Source organism: Idiotropiscis lumnitzeri, unplaced genomic scaffold (assembly GCF_059441095.1).
Source record: "Idiotropiscis lumnitzeri isolate Australia: NSW breed Sydney's pygmy pipehorse unplaced genomic scaffold, RoL_Ilum_1.0 HiC_scaffold_43, whole genome shotgun sequence".
Classification (NCBI taxonomy): Eukaryota; Metazoa; Chordata; class Actinopteri; order Syngnathiformes; family Syngnathidae; genus Idiotropiscis; species Idiotropiscis lumnitzeri.
In genome coordinates this window covers 231,353-249,329 of record NW_028283581.1, presented here as the reverse complement: position 1 = coordinate 249,329, position 17,977 = coordinate 231,353, and the positions used below count along the sequence as shown (strand labels likewise).

General features: G+C 41.0%; 1 long non-coding RNA gene across 1 annotated transcript; it reads right to left on the bottom strand.

Moving 5' to 3' along the window:
- Window positions 1-15,582: 15,582 nt before the first annotated feature.
- Window positions 15,583-17,692, bottom strand: LOC148315751 (uncharacterized). Its single transcript, XR_015840621.1, has 3 exons — window positions 17,598-17,692; window positions 16,484-16,636; window positions 15,583-16,379 (listed from the first exon to the last, which is right to left on the bottom strand). It is a non-coding gene; the product is annotated as an uncharacterized LOC148315751 (long non-coding RNA).
- Between the last annotated feature and the right edge of the window lie 285 nt (window positions 17,693-17,977).

The window sequence follows — 17,977 nt, the reverse complement described above, 5'->3', positions numbered from 1 at the left end:
CTCATATATGCTGTTATAAACATGTAATGCAGATTGCAAATACTGTCACATATCACTGGTGTCCGGCTGAAACATGTTGTCATAATTTGAGTAATTTCATGTTTTTCTAGATCTAATCTATTGGTCAATCCACACGAGTGGGTGTTACTTGTAAATATTACTGACCAATCTCAAATGTTGAAAATGGTTTGCTCTCTTTGGATGATGCAGTGTTAATGATTGCAAAAACGTGCCATTGGAAGTCTCCTGCAAGGTGAAGATTCTGGAGCTTCTTGGATACTGCCTGAAGACAGCGATATTCAGAACTATAAAAAGCAAACACAAATTTGGGACATTATGCACCTAACCATGGATGTATATGCTCTTTCAGGAAGTCAGCAGAGAACAAGCAAAAGAGGACCAGGCCAAGCAAGTACTGAAGGTCTATGTCAGGGGTGTCAAACTCATTTTTATGGACGGGCCACATCGTAGTTGTGGTTTCCCTCAGAGGGACTGTGAACCCATATAAATTGATTGGAAAGCCAGTTTTGAAATCAGAAGCTAGTAAGTAATTGTTCAACAATTTTTCAATTTATTTTAAAAGGGGAGGATTGGTAACAAATAATTGGCAATATCTCATATCTCAGTGTTGTTGTGAAGAAAATATGCTAGAAACAGGAAGTTGATGCAGATGATTTGCCCTTTGCGGGCAACATAAAATTAGGTTGTGGGCCAGATCTGGCCCCGGGCCTTGAGTTTGACACACGTACTCTATGTCTTCCAAGCAAGTGAGGGACAAGAAGACACATCCCATGCCTCTGTTTCCATTGTTGCTTAAGAAAATGAGGTTGTGGAAATGTTGCCAGTCTCCTGCTCATGGGAATTAACTATGCGCTGAACTTACTAAATTTGCAGTACCCGTTTGAGGTGCATCAGAAGCTCTTTCTTGAGATAGATGGCCTGAAACTTGCACTCGGAGTCCATTCCCTGACTCTCCATTGAATGTTAGGCAAGCCCCCTCTCTGTCCACTTTTAAAACGTTTTGAAGACACATTTTTATTCTTTAGCTTTCGACTCAACATGTGACTGTCGTTGTTCTTCTTGTATCTACTGTACGTGTTTTAATTTGTGTTCTAATTTCCTGCTAATTTATACAACACCGTATGAAAAACACTTTGTTACAGCTCCAACTATTATAATTGCAAGTTATTTGTACATGGGTATTTCTTGTTTCGTGGACTAATACTGTGCGCAAATGCAAATGCTCGGCCTTTTATCACAAAAAATGTCCGAAGGGCAAGATCTTAATTCCTCCTCTAATATAAAACCTTCCCGAAGAACAAATCGTATAATTCTAACTTGCTAGATTTAGTCCAATGCACGATACATTTAGGCTAACTCGACGTCGCTCCAGTCAGTAAAGCACGCTTTATGGTTCACCAAAATGCATACCGTGAAATTCTTACCTTGTTTATGCGACGAGGATATTATCCCGTAAGGAGTTACACTGACGCTGTACTGCTTCTTTTTGTATTTCTCTGTTCAGGTCGTCCCTCCCGCATTTCGCCCAAAGTCAGACGGGATAGGCGGCAGCACCTCCCCGCAAGCCAGTACAAGATAGGCGGTGTGGAAGATAAAGATAACACGTCCCTCCGTTTGGATCGGGTATTGTGTTTTCTTTAGAGCTTTTGGTTCGTGTGCACTGTGCAACACAGTCTGAGCGCAAATACAAATGCTCGGCCTTTTATAAATAAATAAAAAATCCGAAGAACAAGACCATCCTCGTCTAATATAAAACCTTCCCGATGAACGAACCTTATAAAACTTGCCCTCCGTCACAGCAAAACAATTTCTGCAACAATTTCATAATCCATTTGTAAAAAGACAACGGTAAGATTTCGTCCAGTGTACGATCAGTTTAAGCAAACTGGGTTTAGCTAGTCAGTAAAACACTCTTTATAGTGTAGCAACGTTAGTAACGCTAAATTCTTACCTAGTTTATGAGACGAGTGCTGTACTTGACTATTTTTTGTAATTTATTATTATTTTTTTTTTTTAATGCTTTATAGAGCAAATTGCACCTATGACAGTTGTTATTACCACAGAAGCCATCTCAAATGGTTGCAAACTCTGAGGGTGACTTTGAACCGGAAGTCCCGCCTCAATCGTCATCTGATTGACAGCGGAATCCTGGAGCCAGAGAAGAGAAAAGAATCAGACACGAAGTTGAAGAAGCGGAAAAAAAATAAACATCGAATCTCCAAGTTCTCGCAACGAGGGTGACTGTTGGGGTCTGGAGAAGTGACCGGGAGATGGAGAGCCCCGTATTTTGGTCTTGGTAAGAGGGTAACTCACTTGATGTTGACGAGGGAACCTATGCCGCTATGCTATATACCGGCGTGAGAAAACTACGGCCCGGGGGCCACATGCGGCCCGTTAAACGTTTTAATCCGGCCCGCCGAATTTGAAAAAAAAAAAAAAAAACCTTGTTAATGTTTTATTTTCAAAATAGTGTGGTTTTTCAAAGACAAGCTTTTGTTCACTTTCATTTAAAATTAAATGTATTTTTTTTCTCAGATAAGATGAGGTTACCAAAACACTCCATCCATCTGCTCCTGGTCCAGCCCCTCTGTCAAATTTTAGAACCCATTGTGGCCCGCCAATAAAAAAGTTTTCCCACCCCTGCTATATACTATAAGCTATGTTAATGTCGTCAGGCCATTATAGAGTATTTCTTCTGACATTTTGAAGGAGAAATAATACTCAACGTTTTATTTTTTTATGATGTTTGAGGCATTCTGACTGAAATACAGTTCAATTGAGGTTACCAGTAGTCATTTCCATTACCTGTCAATGTAAATTAGAATGTAACTTACTACAGTGAACCCTCGGTTATCGCGGTTAATGGGGACCGAGACCACCCGCGAAAACTGAAAATCCGCGAAGTAGCGGCGCACCTTCAAAAATGCTTAAAAAAAAAAAAGTGCGAAGTAGCGGCGCACCTTCAAAAATGCTTTAAAAAAAAAGTGCGAAGTAGCGGCGCACCTTCAAAAATGCTTAAAAAAATAAATAAATAAAATAATAATATATATATATATATATATATATATATATATATATACGGGTAGAGAGAGAGAGGGTGAAATGCATGTTATAACAAAAAAAAAAAATTATTAAAACATTTTTTTATTCCCCAGCCATTATTTTTGTATTTATTCAATTACTTCTTTTTGTATTTATTTAATTACTTCGACTTTTACCTGCTGGTACGCCGTCCGGTGTGCCCTGGCATTCTTCATTTATTTATTCATTTATTCATTCATAACTGACAGCCTCGCGCTCCGCTCATGCCCGGGCGGAAGGTGTTCCTCTTCGGCTTAACAACCACGCACGCCGGCCGGTCTCCTCCGGAGCTCTCGCACGGTCCCGAACGGAGCGAAATGTCGCCCCGCTAGTGCCCGGGCGGAAGTTGTTCCTCTTCGGCTTAACTGCCACGCACGCTGGCCGGAGCTCTGGTACGGTCCGAACCGCGCGAAACGTCGCCCCAAATCGTGCCCGGGGGAACGTGCTCTTCTTTGTCCACTCTCCTCTTCGCCCACGTTCTTCTTCGGCGGACGCCGGCCGTCTAACCACTCCAGCGCCCCGTCGTGCCGCTCGGCGAAACTACAATGCCCCCGAATATTTTTTAGACCCGCGAAGCACTGAACCCGCGAAAGGTGAACCGCGAAGTAGCGAGGGTTCACTGTATTGCAACCAGATACCTATAAAATGTCATTTAATTTGCACTGTTTTGATCGCCACTGTTTTGCTCATTGAACAACAAATGAAAAGATGAATCATACACAGTGTTTGTAAAGATAATTGTCAATGTTTTATTAAATGAAATTCCAATGTAAAATTGTGTAATATTGTGTTATATAATGGGTCTACAACATACATTTCTCACAGACAAGTAGAGCTTTTTCTCATGAAATGTGTTGAAAAAAAACTAACATTTGAACATTGTTTTGCGTTACAACATCCGTGTTTACTGGTCATAAATTATTAACTTAAGTTTAATATACACTACACGAGCTGGGTAGCCACCACGCCTCAACCACCATAACAAGTTCGCTAACCCTTTAAGTCGAACGAGGTAGCTAACATATCGGGTTCAATTTGTACCAAAAATATGCTGTTGTGCCTTGTGTCTCTGTATATGTCGTCATGACGTGTCATTTGACAAAGCCTTGTGTCGATGTTAGTTGTCGATGTAACAGTCTTATGTTAGATGTCAATGTATGTCTATGTTAGATCTCAATGTGTCGATGTTAGATGTCAATCTATGTGTCTATATTAGATGTGTTTATGTTAGATGTCTATGTAAATGTTTGTTAGATGTCGATGTGTGTAAGATGTCTATGTAGAGGTTGGTTAGATGTCGATGTCTATGTAAATGTTTATGATGGATGTCGATGTGTCTGTTAGATGTCCGTGTTTGTTAGATGTGATTGTAATGGTTTATGTTATAGACGTCAATGTAAGTGTCAATGTTAGATGCCCATGCATGTTTGTTAGATGTCGATATATGTGTCATTGTTACATTTCAACGTAAATGTTGTTCGTGCAAGTTTCCAGTCCTCCAGCCACGTGACATCATGTGCGTCAAAGTGATAACTCGTACATTTCACGGAGGGAAAAAAAACAGACACCATTGGTAGTTTTGACCGGGAAAAAAAAAATCATTTATTTTTTTCGAACACCTCATGTCTCTTTCAGCGTAAGAATAAACATGACACGACCAAAATAAAATATACCAACACAGGCAAATATTTAAGGAGCACTCAAGAGATACACTTCAGCTCATTTAATCCCACCTATTTTTACTAACGCAAACCCTTCAATTCTAGCGCCCACAGAATAGTGTGCTATAATGCTATAAAAATATGGAGCCTTTACCTGACAGCGTTTGAATATAACTGAATTCCCATTGCTCACGAAAAACTGAGAAACTAAGAACAAACATTTCAAGCACAAGCTTGACTTGACTTCAACAGTTCTATTTTTTCTTTCGTGACAGCTCAGACATCAAAATAATGCTTTCCTTCTATAAAATAAAAACAGCATGACAAAAGGTGCTGAAATAAACTATATACGGAAGTGCGTGAGTGACAGTGTGTGCATGTGTTTTTGCAACGCATGTGTACACCCCGCCATACAAATTACACAATTCGTTGGGTATGTGGTATACACTTAAAAACAATTGCCTTGGAGCAAGTGAACACAACACGTCTCACACTGTATACATGCTGTAGAAGGGCTGGGCGATATGACCTCAAATCAATATCGCGAGAAATCGAGCAATTTTACCTCGATAACGATAAATGCACAATAAATTCCCACGTGGACTAAAATCAAAATAAATGCAGGAATTGCATATTGACTGTTTTTTTTATTGACCAACTGGTACACTTTACTTTCAATGAAAAATAAAAGTACAAAAATCATTTGTATGAACATTCCAAATAGCTTGCAGGGTTCGCGGTTAACTTTAAAAACTGCTTGCCCATAGGGCAAGTGCCACTAAAATTTGCCTTGCCCGAGTGGCCAAATTACTTGCCCGACTTGGGCAAGTGACAATTTTTTTTCTCTAAGAATAAAATGTTTATGGTTGTAAAATGTGCGCCACAAATGTAAATAAACATATAATCTGATAAGCATAAATTAATCTTGTTTTCATCATCAACCATGAAACCCTACTCACAAGAGCAAATGTATCATCCTGTGCAGTTATTGAAAATGTTAATTGTAGTTTTAATAATTAACAAATCTGCATGTTAAATTGGGAAAATGATATTACAGCAATCCAGATGATCAATTTTAAGTCCAGGAGAGCGTATTAATTGAGGAATCACATGAGTAAATTATGAGTGTGGCAAATTTGTGTATTCCTTTAAGACCAGTGCCTGTGGTGCTGCCTCCATAAGTTTCATAGCATAAACAGAACACAGTCACTGACACTATGTCAGGTCACATCATGGAGCTAATGAATTAACAGCCAATAATCAAATATTACTCCCTTCCTTACTCACAACTGAATTGTCTACTTAAAAATATTCGAGCTATTTTAGTCATGTCAGAGGAATCCGAAATGTTCGGATTTGAACGAACTCGTCGCCACTCGTAAACATGCGCAGAAGGTAAGAAAACTTCCGGCTGTCAATTTTCGGCCAAAATATCGTAGGTTTTTGTTGTGTTTTTCAAACTTCAAATGAGGATGCTACGACAGCGAGTTCCAATACTGCGGGATTTATTGACGTCCACTTTAACTCGACATTCACTGAACTAACTGATCCCCGTAGCGCCCGCCCATTACCCCCGATAAGGCCAATGGACCATACCAAAACATAAGGGGTTGTCTGGGTTAAACCATCACCATACAGTGCACACAAACAGATCACACCACCGTTTTCGTCAAAATTAAAGATATTTGGCTGCTTTAAAAAATGCTTGCCCGGTCGGGCAAGTTGCCCATAATTTTACCTTGCCCGTGGCCAAATTTCACTTGCCCCGGGCAATCGGGAAGCGGTTAACCGCGAACCCTGAGCTTGCTTTGCATGACTTGAACAATGTCACAAAGAAAAAGGGTACCTCTTGCGAAATCTTTTTCTGCAAATAGATTGCGCCAAGATGCTCTCATGATGTAAATAATGGCAAATAAAAAAACGCGAAATAAAATGAAAGAAAATGTCAATGCAAGCCAAATAAACAATTGGGTATTATCGGGGAAAATGTGCCGTCTCGAGTACTCTGCTGCGCAGTCGCCACTTGTCATCTATGGAATGCACAGTTAGGCTCAATCAGGGATCCATGTTGCGACCCGACCACAAGTCGGATGTAGATGCAAAATGCTTGACATGTCTAAGCTCCCGGCCCGATGTAGTCCATATCGGGAAATACGGCTTTCATGAAGCGTTTAAATCCTGTGCGCGCCACGTAACTAGACGAGCTTTATCTTTAGCTAGTGCTAGGCTATCGCGTCCACCTCTGAGACGTTCTCTCGTATGGTGTCGCCTCCGTTCATGGGCTGTTGTCACTTGTCGAACCTTGCTTCTCACTTTGAACTTTCAGCACAGCATGGTTGTGTTGTGGGTGGTGAGAAAGCTTCTGGATTTGAATCGCCAGCAACGAGAGCGACAGACGGGTGGAGTCACATGACTAGAGGCGCTGTAGCGGTCTTAAAGGGGCATGAACATTGCCGCAGACAAAAGGCTTTTCTTTTTTTATTCATCGAATTTACCGACATGGGCAAAATGATTTCGGTCATTGTAATAAATTTCGGTAACGGTAAATTTTCGGTTTATCGCCCAGCCCTATGCTGTAGCATGGCTTTCTTTGCCGTGGGTGTCAAATATTTTACTTTGTTTTCAGAGTGCTTACAGACCTCTTGGTTTTGCCTCAAAATAATTGTCTGCAAAGCAGTCTGTGCCATCCGCATCATTGATGTGCAGGAGTAGCTTGTTGGTAATAAATAGCTGCAAGAAGTCCGCTGTTTGCCGCAGCATCCAGTGGTCCAGCGCTCGCAGTGAAAGTCTTGTCTGGCAGCCCGAACCATCCCCAAACATTTCGAGATGCACGCCCACTAAATTCCAGAAATATAAACATGGACAAACTTGACATTCTTCCAGATTCTGTCTCTTTGCATTGTTTTGAAGTTACTCCTGCAACTTTTCCACTTCTTCGATCCTCCCCATTGTCTGAAAAAGAAGTGTATATTTTGATTTGAAATAATGACCTCAACATACCAATACATTTGTTTATCATCTGAACTGGATTATTTTGAAACAACATTTGGGATGGACATCTGGGATTTGTTGTTGTGTATATTCAGAGTAATCCTTTTCTTGTATATAGCTAAAGCAATAGTCGCTGGCCTTGAAAATGGGTACAAGACTTGACCAAATTAAGATGCCATAAGGTCTAATTTGCCCCTTCTCTACCACAACCGATTTAGAGGCCATTAGTAACAGATTTGAGAAGACCACTTTTAAAGATATGAAGCCAGAGCTCGGCACCGGACCCATTTTTATTATTTATTATAATTTTAATGTATTATTGAGCAAATGACACAATATGTCAGTTGTGATTACCACAGAAGTCATGTCAAAATAGTGCAAATTCTGAGGTCGACTTCAAATCAGACAGGCGGAGACGAGCGCCAGAGAAGAGATGAGAATCAGAAGAGATGTTGAAGAAGCTAATAACAAAAAAAAACAAAAAAACACATCAAATCTCCATGTAGTAGCAACGGGGATGGCTCATGGGGTCAGGAGAAGTGAGCGGGAGATGGGGAGTATGAGGTGCCGTTGGGGACAAAAGTCAGGAATCGCTTCACACTTCTGAAATGCACTCTTACACACCAGTGAAATTGTTGTTGCTCATGCATACTTATGAAACGCTATCATACATACGAGTGAAACGCTCTCATACACACTAGTGAAATAGTTGTTGCTCATACACTCGTCAAATGCGCTCATACACATAGGTGAAACATTCTCATACACACCAGTGAAAGGCGCTCAGGCACAATTGTGAAATTATTGTTATTCATAAATACAACTGAAACATGCTCATGCCCATACACGAGTGAAATGCTTTCATACAAACACCCACACTGTTGAAAATGCTGTCATGAACACAAGATCGCTTACAAATACTAAAATGTAAAAATTAATCATTTATTTAGCAGGGATGCATGGTGGGCGACTTGTTAGCACGATGGTCTCACAATGCAGAGGTCGCGGGATTGATTCCGGCTTTCCTGTTTGGAGTTTGCATGTTTCCCACACGCCTGCGTGGGTTCTCCGGTTTCCTCCCACATTCCAAACACATGCATGGCAGGTTGTTTGGACACCCTAAATTGGTGTGAGTGTGAGCGCGGATGGTTGTTTGTCTTTGTGTGACCTGCGATTGGCTGGCAACCAGTTTAGGGTGTACCCCACCTACTGCCCCAAGATAGCTGGGATAGGCTCCAGCACCCCCCGCAACCCTTGTGAGGAGAAGCCGTACAGATAATGGATGGTGGGATGGCATTCATAATGGACGGCCGCCACGGTGGGCGACTTGTGAGCACGATGGTCTCACAATGCAGAGGTTGTGGGATCGATTCCGGCTCCGGCCTTCCTGTGTAGAGTTTGCATGTTCTCCCAAGCCTGCGTAGTTTTCTCTGAGTTCGCCAGTTTCCTCGCACATTGCAAAAACATGCATCCATTTACTCTGATGCCAATGTTTTCTGTACCTTATGGCAGATTTTTCTCTTTGCCGAAGACTATTAGCACTTGTAGAGCGAGGACCTGTGCCACAGTCGTCAACTGCACCCTAAAATCTGATCATTTTGTATTTTAGACATTACACACTACACAGTTAAAGATGGTCCAAAAAAGAAAAATGGATTAATGTATTTCAACTTACATAATACTCTTTAAAGAGCTGACCAGCTCATTCCCAGAGGTACGTATTGGGGCGTATTGGTCGTCTTTACAGAAGACTCCAGGAGGTAACTCAGGTTTGACCTTCAGCCACAACAGAGTGTTGGGTGTGAGTGCTTCCAAGTCGTTGAGGTCGGAAGATGTCCTTGTGATAGGCCTGCTGTTTATAACTGCTTCAGCCTCACCAAGCAAGGTATATTGACTTTCTTCACCCGAAATTTGTTCTTTTACAGTGACATTCAGGATTTTTCTCACAGACCAAATAAGTCGCTCACAGCTTCCTCCGTGGTGGGAACCTGCTGGGGGATTGCTATGCCACTGAATACCTTTTTGCAGCAAGTGTTTCTCGATTTACTTAGTGTTCCATTCTTTGATTGATTTCTTCATTTCACTGTCAGCTGATCTAAAGTTGGTTCCGTTATCAGAATACATCTCTCTCACTTGTCCTCTTCTGACAAGAAATCTTCGGATTGCGTTGAGACAAGCATCTGTGTCACGTGAAGATGCAATTTCCAGATGTACGGCTCGTACAGCGAGACATGTAAAAATCACGCCGTATCTCTTTACTTGTCCTCTAACCCTACTTACTTAGAATGGACCAAAATAATCAACGCCAATTCTCTTGAAAGGCGGATCGTCAGGTAGCACTCTTCTGATGACTCTAGCAGCTCGAGGTATCCAAAACTGTTGATGCAGATTAGCCATCATGTGGTTCCTTCCAGCGTGAGCTGTAATCTCATGAATGTATCTCAGGACTAGCTTTGTGTTATGTGAATCCTTGGCAAGATGGCTTGCTGTTTTGCTGTTTCAGGCATGGCTGCGTGGCTCAACTGTCCACCAACCCTCATGACACCATCTTGAAGTACTATATTGAACTTGTAAAGTGGGCTACTTTTCTTCACCCTTTTTTGTTTTTCAAATATGGCTAAATCTTTTTTGAAACTTCGCCTTTGACAGTATTTCACAAGTTCTCTTTCTGCTTTATCCAAGTCGTTGCAGGTCAAATACTTTCCTTTGACAGTTCTCTTGAATAAATTCATCTTGCCTTCTTCACCTAATGTGATTAACTCCTTTCTATTTTCCTTTACTCTGTCAGTAAGTCTTTCAGCTTTAGAAACCAGGCTACGGCCTGCTTCAATGCTGTCCAAGACGAATAATGGTTCATCCACTGGCCCAGAGAATCTTTGGGCTACAGTGACTGAATTACATGCACTTGAGTCACTCATTTGACCTCCAGGTCATTAATTGGTAATTTGAAGTGTTTTTTGTGTTTAACTAAATTCCTGGACACTGCCTGATTTTTTTCAGAGCTGTACAACCACTAGAAAGGGTGGTTCCCACAATGTGAGTTTTGCTCAGGTGGCCCAACAATGTCACAAAAACAAGTAGGGGTGTGTGTGTGTGTTTGTATAAGCTACATGTTGGGGACCAACATCGGACAGCACACCCACTGTAGGGGACCAAAATTTTTGTGGGGACCAAAAATCTGGGCCCCACAAAAAAGAGCATTGAATTCAGTGATAAGAAGCTCAGGGGGAGGTCCTGTCAAAGTTTCAGGGCTTCCCAGGAAGGTCACAAAAACAAGACGAGTGTGCTAGAAATGTGTGTGCGGAAAAATTACTCAGGATCGCTGTCTAGTGGTCGGTCCCGGTACTGCACTTACGCACACTTCACACACTCGGCTGGTCTGCGCATGTGCAGGACAGTCTGCTTTATGTCAGGCAGCCACCCTCCCCTCCCCCACAGCCCAACCCGAAAAATTGAGATGTTAGTTAAGTATTTATTCCTATTATTGAGTGAGATTACATATTTTTACTTGGCAGCTGGCACAACAGCTAAGCTTGGAGCACAGTTATTGCAAAATAAAATAAATAAACAGTAACAACAATAACGATTGTTAATATTGTTATACTTTATAGCGTAACCTATTTATACTAATTTTCTGTATGCAATTTCAAGTGCAACTAATATAGTTGTGCATATAGATAGCCACCAAACTCCATACATTAGATAAAAATAAGAGCCACGATGTTAACCAATTAACAGTTCAAGAAAAAAGCAGACATCCAAGAACTTGCTTTGTTACTTTTGCGTGGCCAGAACTACAAACCCCAAAGCAGAGCAAACCCAAAACATCAGAGAAAGTACAATACTTTTGTCAAGGAGTGGTGCTGCTGCTTTGCGATCGCTGCCACCATAGTGAACGCGCTACCACATTCGTGCACACGCACACATGCCACACACCTGTTTTCCACGTCCTGTCAGTCCACTCCGTCGGTCCACATTTATTTCGTTGGTCAGCCATCACGGTTGGGTGCGCACTAGATCGCTGTTAAACCATCTTCTACGCCACAGTCCTCGTGTTCAACAAACATTTCTCCCGAACTCGCCTACCATGCACAACTCTCCACTTTCAAACCGAGCGCCGCTGTTACTTCCGGGTTTTTAGCGCCAAGCACTTGACGCTAGCGTGTGACGTCATGGCGAAATACTAGGTTTTAAAATAAAAATTTTCTTTTTTTTGTACAGTCTAAGTGCATGGGGTTATGATAGATCGAATGAGTATACCTTTATGTACTCACTAACATTTATGTTGATCATAAAATGTTGTTTTGATGAAGAAAACTGTTATTTTTTAGAATCAATTGGCTTAGGGCACTTGGGCAAACTACGGCCCGGGGGCCACTTGTGGCCCGTTAAACGTTTCAATCCAGCCCCCCAAACTTGAAAAAAATTAAATGAATAAGCCTTGTTAATGGTTTATTTTCTAAATACTGTGGTTTTTCAAAGACATATATATTGTTGTAATGCTTTTGTTCACTTTCGTTTAAAATTAAATGTATTTTAGGACTCATTGTGCCCCCCCCCCCCCTCCCAATCAAAAAGTTTGCCCATCCCTGGCATAGTGGATGGGCCGAGGAGTTTAAAAGGCACACATCATGCATTTTTCAGTCAGTTTTAGCCAGGGCTTGGTATGGGGAAGACCAGCTGGTTTACATGTAATCATTAAATTTTCCCAAGTTTTATTTAAGTTAATTGGACAAAACAAAAAAACGCAATATTCTTCTGCCAGAGAGTATGTAATATTCTTCTGCCATTTTATTGTAGAGGGCCATTTTGAGCCCCTAACAATATTATTCAACCAAGAGATCATGAGTCGTCGCCCACTTACTTTCTGAAGTCAGCTGGGATGTCACGGCTGTGACCCTCGTGAGGATAAAGTGGTTCAGATGGAAAAGTAGGACTAAGGGCTTTTTCTCAGGTTTCCATGCGCAAATCCATGTATATTAGGTTAATTGGAGACTCTAAATTCTCTACTCATCAAATGACATTCGTGACCCTGATGGATAGATAAAATAGATTATTAATCTGCCATGGGAAGTCCAAGGTGTCTGGTAGAAAGAAATGCATTCATACACTCATTACACAGTCAACCAAGCAAAGACACAAAGCCTAGGGCAGGGGCGGGCAAACTTTTTGATTGGAGGACCACAATGGGTTCTAAAATATGACAGAGGGGCCGGACCAGGAGCAGATGGATGGAGTGTTTTGGAAACCTCACCTCATCTGAGAAAAAAAATACATTTAATTTTATATGAAAGTGAATAAAAGCATTCCAACAATAATATTTGTCTTTGAAAACCACAGTGTTTAGAAAATAACACATTAACAAGGTTTATTCATTAAATTTTTTTCAAGTTCGGCGGCCCGGATTAAAACTTTTAACGGGCCGCATGTGGCCCCCGGGCCGTAGTTTGCCCTCGCCTGGCCTAGGGCATAAACACATACATGTAATATCCAATCCGCTTATTCTCACAAGGATAGCGTGCTGGAGCCTACCCAGCTGTCAACGGGCAGTAGGCGGGGCACACCCTGAAGTGGTTGCCAGCCAATCGCAGGGCACGCAAAGACGAACAACCATCTGCGCTCAAACTCACTCACAAATGCAACCTCCACACAGGAAAGCTGGGTCCCGGGATCGAACCCTGCACCTTGGGACTGCGAGCCGGATGTCCTAACCAGTCTTAACTCATTAAATACCAGCCATTTTCACTGGAGCAACCCACTCAATCCCAGAGTTTTCCTGGGTTTTGACTAATATTGCAAGGCCCACAGAATATTGTATTCTAATGCTATATAGACATGGAGCACACCCGAAGAAAGATGAGACTCTCTTCTTTCAACAGAAAAAAAATGTTTGTTCCTATCTTTTTCCATTCTTGAACAATCGGCATTTGAAAATAGCTAAATTTCATGAAAACTCCAATCCCTGGGGAAAAAACTGAGAAAATGAGCTTTTTGTAAACTGATGCATTTTGACCATAATTTGAACTTTGACACTATTATTTATGGCTTTTATGACACCTCTAACATCTAAATAATGCATGCCTTCTATAAAATAACAAAAAAAAGCACAAAAAATATGTTTTTGATAAAATAAATTTATTTGCACATAACACTAAACGACTGAACTGTTGAACTATGTACAAAAATGAAATACATCAGTGTCATACATACTTTTTTTTTGTGTGATATAAAATAAAACAGTTGCCTTGATGCAAGGGCACACAACATAGTTCACACCACATTCTTGTTTCACTCCGTTTGCCTTTGCGCAAACAGACCCGACACTTTCGTTGTGGTCTGGCTTTGCTGGTCCGTGGAAAATAGGCGAGCTTGTGTTTGTCCACTGGGGTTTGTGTGAAAATAATTGTCTGGGAAGTGATTGCTGGCATCCGCGATGTGCTGCAGAAGCTCATCCGTGAGAAACAGCTGCAGGAAATCAGCTGGCTCCTCAGACTCCAAATGGGCAGCGGCATTCAGTGGTCCAGGGGTTGCTGTAAAGTCGATTTTCCTCGGTTGCCATCCAGTGTGACGCCATCCGGAACCACTGCTTCCTGATGCACAACCTGTAAATTACAGAAATATAAACAATTGGAAATATATATTTATTGCTGCATTTTATTGCTGGCGTGTGAAGTTTCATATTATAATTTACCTTTCTTTACACCAACAAGACGAGGAGGAACTTTCTTGCCGCGGGATGCACAATCTGTGAATTTTAGAAAGTATGCATGATTACCACACCATTCAGTATTGTTGTTTCCTCGTCGGGGAGGAGATACGCTCGCGTCTAACTGCACATTTATGCGACATTTTCTGCCCGCAAGATGCATGATATGTACAATAAAAGCATGAGGGGTAAAACCACATGTTCAATGGTAACTTGCGAGCGCTTACCTCCTCGTTCGGGGGGATCTGGTGAGGACTCTCAGCTGCTTTGGCTATTGTCCGAAGGCAGGCGATGCAGGCCGCAAGGCACGCGCACCCTCTTTAGACGCCTGTTTGTTGTGACGATGACGAAGCGTCATCCTCTCAACCAAAGCGTCTCCATCGCCTTGATGCTTTTAGGAAGCTTTTTTTTACAAAAACGCATTCCTCGATCGTCATTTGCTTGGAGGATTTCATTGCTAACGCTACTAATGCGACTGCTGCTAGTGCTGCCGATGCTGCTGCTACCCACGCTGCTCTCCACACTTATAAGTCTACCCCAGGATCCCGCCCCCCATTTGTACCTCTGGCGCAGATTCAAGGCGGATCTTTTGCACCTCTGCCCCCTGCTGGGTGATTTTTACATGATTCACAATGCGGACAAGGCTGATTCTCAGTCAGAGGTTGCATCAGACCCTTATGTACACTATGACGTAAAAAAGACAGGAAACGTACTTATACGTCTTTGGTAGAGGGCGCCATTGCATTAAAAGACGTCTTTGTACGTCTAAGGGAGTAAATGAGTTGAACAAAGTACAGGGTCCTTCACCTGACTACAGATGATCTTCTGGGGACTTTATTTGGTTTTAATCACTTTTGGGGTCTGTATCTATGCACACTCCCTGGTTTTGCTACCTTCCCGGGTACCACATACACACTGCTTAGTTTCTCTGCCTTCGTGGGTACCACATACATATTGCTTGGTTTCTCTGCCTTCCTGGGTACGACATACACACTGCCTGGTTTTGCTACCTTCCTGGGTACCAGTCACACAAACGTCAGACGACTCAGCACATACCGACTGTCTCAGCACTACACACTTTCACTCCAAGGCAGTGCTGTGAACCAACTTACTGACAAGAGGTAGTATTTAGAATTTTAAAAAGTGCTTGAAAGGTTTTGTTCATGTAAAACCAACAGATTATGACATTATTATTATTATTTAAATCAGTATTAAACAGCATCAGCATAGGTTAAAGATATTATACAGACTATATACGATAAAAAAATACTAAACCACCCTTGCTTTTCCGTCATTTCTTGTATAAGTTAACACACAGATGTATAACATTTGTTTATACAAATATAACGATTAAAAAGTAGCTGATTAGAGTTTTAATTTTGTATTCATTAATCTGTAATAAAAATGGACATATTTTGGTTAATAAAATTAACAAGAAATAAAAGTAAAGGGTGTTCTAATACTTTTTTCAAGATTGTCCTAACATACATTTAATGTTTACAGTATATGTCTTCGGAAGAAGCGCAGCATTAGATTTTTTTTTTTGTTCTCTCTGTTTGACTTCTGAATTTGAATTTCTGTCACAGATGTGCTTGAATTCTATTTTGGATGATTTGTGTTAAACTGCACAAATATTTGAAGAGCCATAGAATTCAAGAATCACACCAGTGCTGCTACTCCTCCGAACGGGTGAACGCCCTTGATTAACAACCTGCGTTGAGGTGGCTTTTGAGATTCGTGGTGTGGGAGAAAAATCTCTGAAGGCATTCTTAGACTTCAAGAGAGGGTCCACAATTTTCAAAGATTCACTTCCGTCTGAATCAGAGGCCTCACTTGTATCCGGAATATATTCATCTCCACTGTCATCTGAGTTGGAGTAATAATGCTTATCCATTCCAAAGTCAGCCTGTTTTTTTAATCTAAAAAACAACAACAACGAAATATAAAGGATAGAAGGCAGGAGACCAATAAAATATATGCAATTTGCTTGTAAGATTCCCTGAAATCTATATGGGTTGTTTACCTGTATACTTTTGGTCCTCCTGAGCCTTGGGATAGTAATATGGTCTGGGTCTGAGGCGCAAAGTTCAGGGGCAGGATTTGACAATGATTCGTCAGAATCTGTGTCGTTATTCCAAGGAAGATTCAGCCCATATTTTTTGTCCAAGGGAGGAGACTGGGTTGCATCAGAGTCCAAGAGAAAATTGAGAACCCATTAAATACTTAATCCCCAGAGGAATCTGCACAGAAAAAGGTCTTAATTCTATTTGAAAAAAAAAAAAAAACTAAAATATTGATGAATGATATGACAAAATAATGTAATAACAAAATTAATTGACCGTAACAAAAAGCTCCCGGGAGGAAAACTACATTAAATGTTTTTTTAACAGGGCAGTGAAAATATTGGAAAATAAAAACGATAATAAATAAAATAATATAAAAAAAGAATTCAATGTGTATCGATGGACCCATATGAAATACTTATATCGCTATGTACTTATCAGCCATATCGCCCAGCCCAATATGTAACTGCAACTTCAAAACCTCGGGCCATAACAGGATTGTAACATGGGATGCATATCTTCATTCCTAAATTTGTAGATCCCGAGGAGGCTGCTCAATGGTCCTGGTAATCTAAACCTCAACCAATTCGGTCACAGCCAATGTTCTCCATCCTTGTTAAGAAGTTTTGAAATGATTTAATAGATATACTATTGCAAACTATACCAGAATTTTAGACATTTTAAACTTTTGATCACAATTTTACCTATTTTCTAAAAATCTGAAGAATCCACATGCCAAATCACCTGCTGTAGACACATAGGTTCTGTTCTGACAGATAATTCAGTTACAGGTTGTGTACTTAAAGCCAATAAGAGGGCAATGCAGCAGTCGACAACCTGACGAAAGCTTAAGTCTCCCAATGAGAGAACTGTAGTGGCTGGTAGGTTCTTAGATTGTAACATAGTAAAGACATATACTAGGCATAACTGTATATCATATGATGATGAGGGAAAATATTATTAGCTACGATTTATGTCCAGATATATTAGAAAACTTGTCCAACCAGCACAGGTCTATCTAACTGTAATTTTAACATCTCAAGACACGACAGGATGACCACATGATACGCATACCTCCTTTTCAGAGTCTGTCAAAACTTGAGAAGGCTGCTTCGATGTTCTGGTGGCATCAACCTCAGCCGATTCAGTCATTGTCGGTTGTCCTCCATCCTAATGAACAAGTTGAATATTAATTTAATGAATTAAAAAAAGAAAATGGATCAGAATTTTACACATTTTAGGCTTTGGCCACCCAAAACAAAAACTAACAAGTTCACGAATGAAACAAAACCAATTACTTTAGCGCATGACAATTAATCTTCAGTAGAGATATGTTGTGACTGATATTTCAGTCACAGGTTGTCTTTTGAACGCCACCAGGGGCGCAATGGAGCACAGGACAGCCAAAAGTCTTCTTGTCGGACACCTGTAGTGGCTGGTAGGTTCTAAGATTA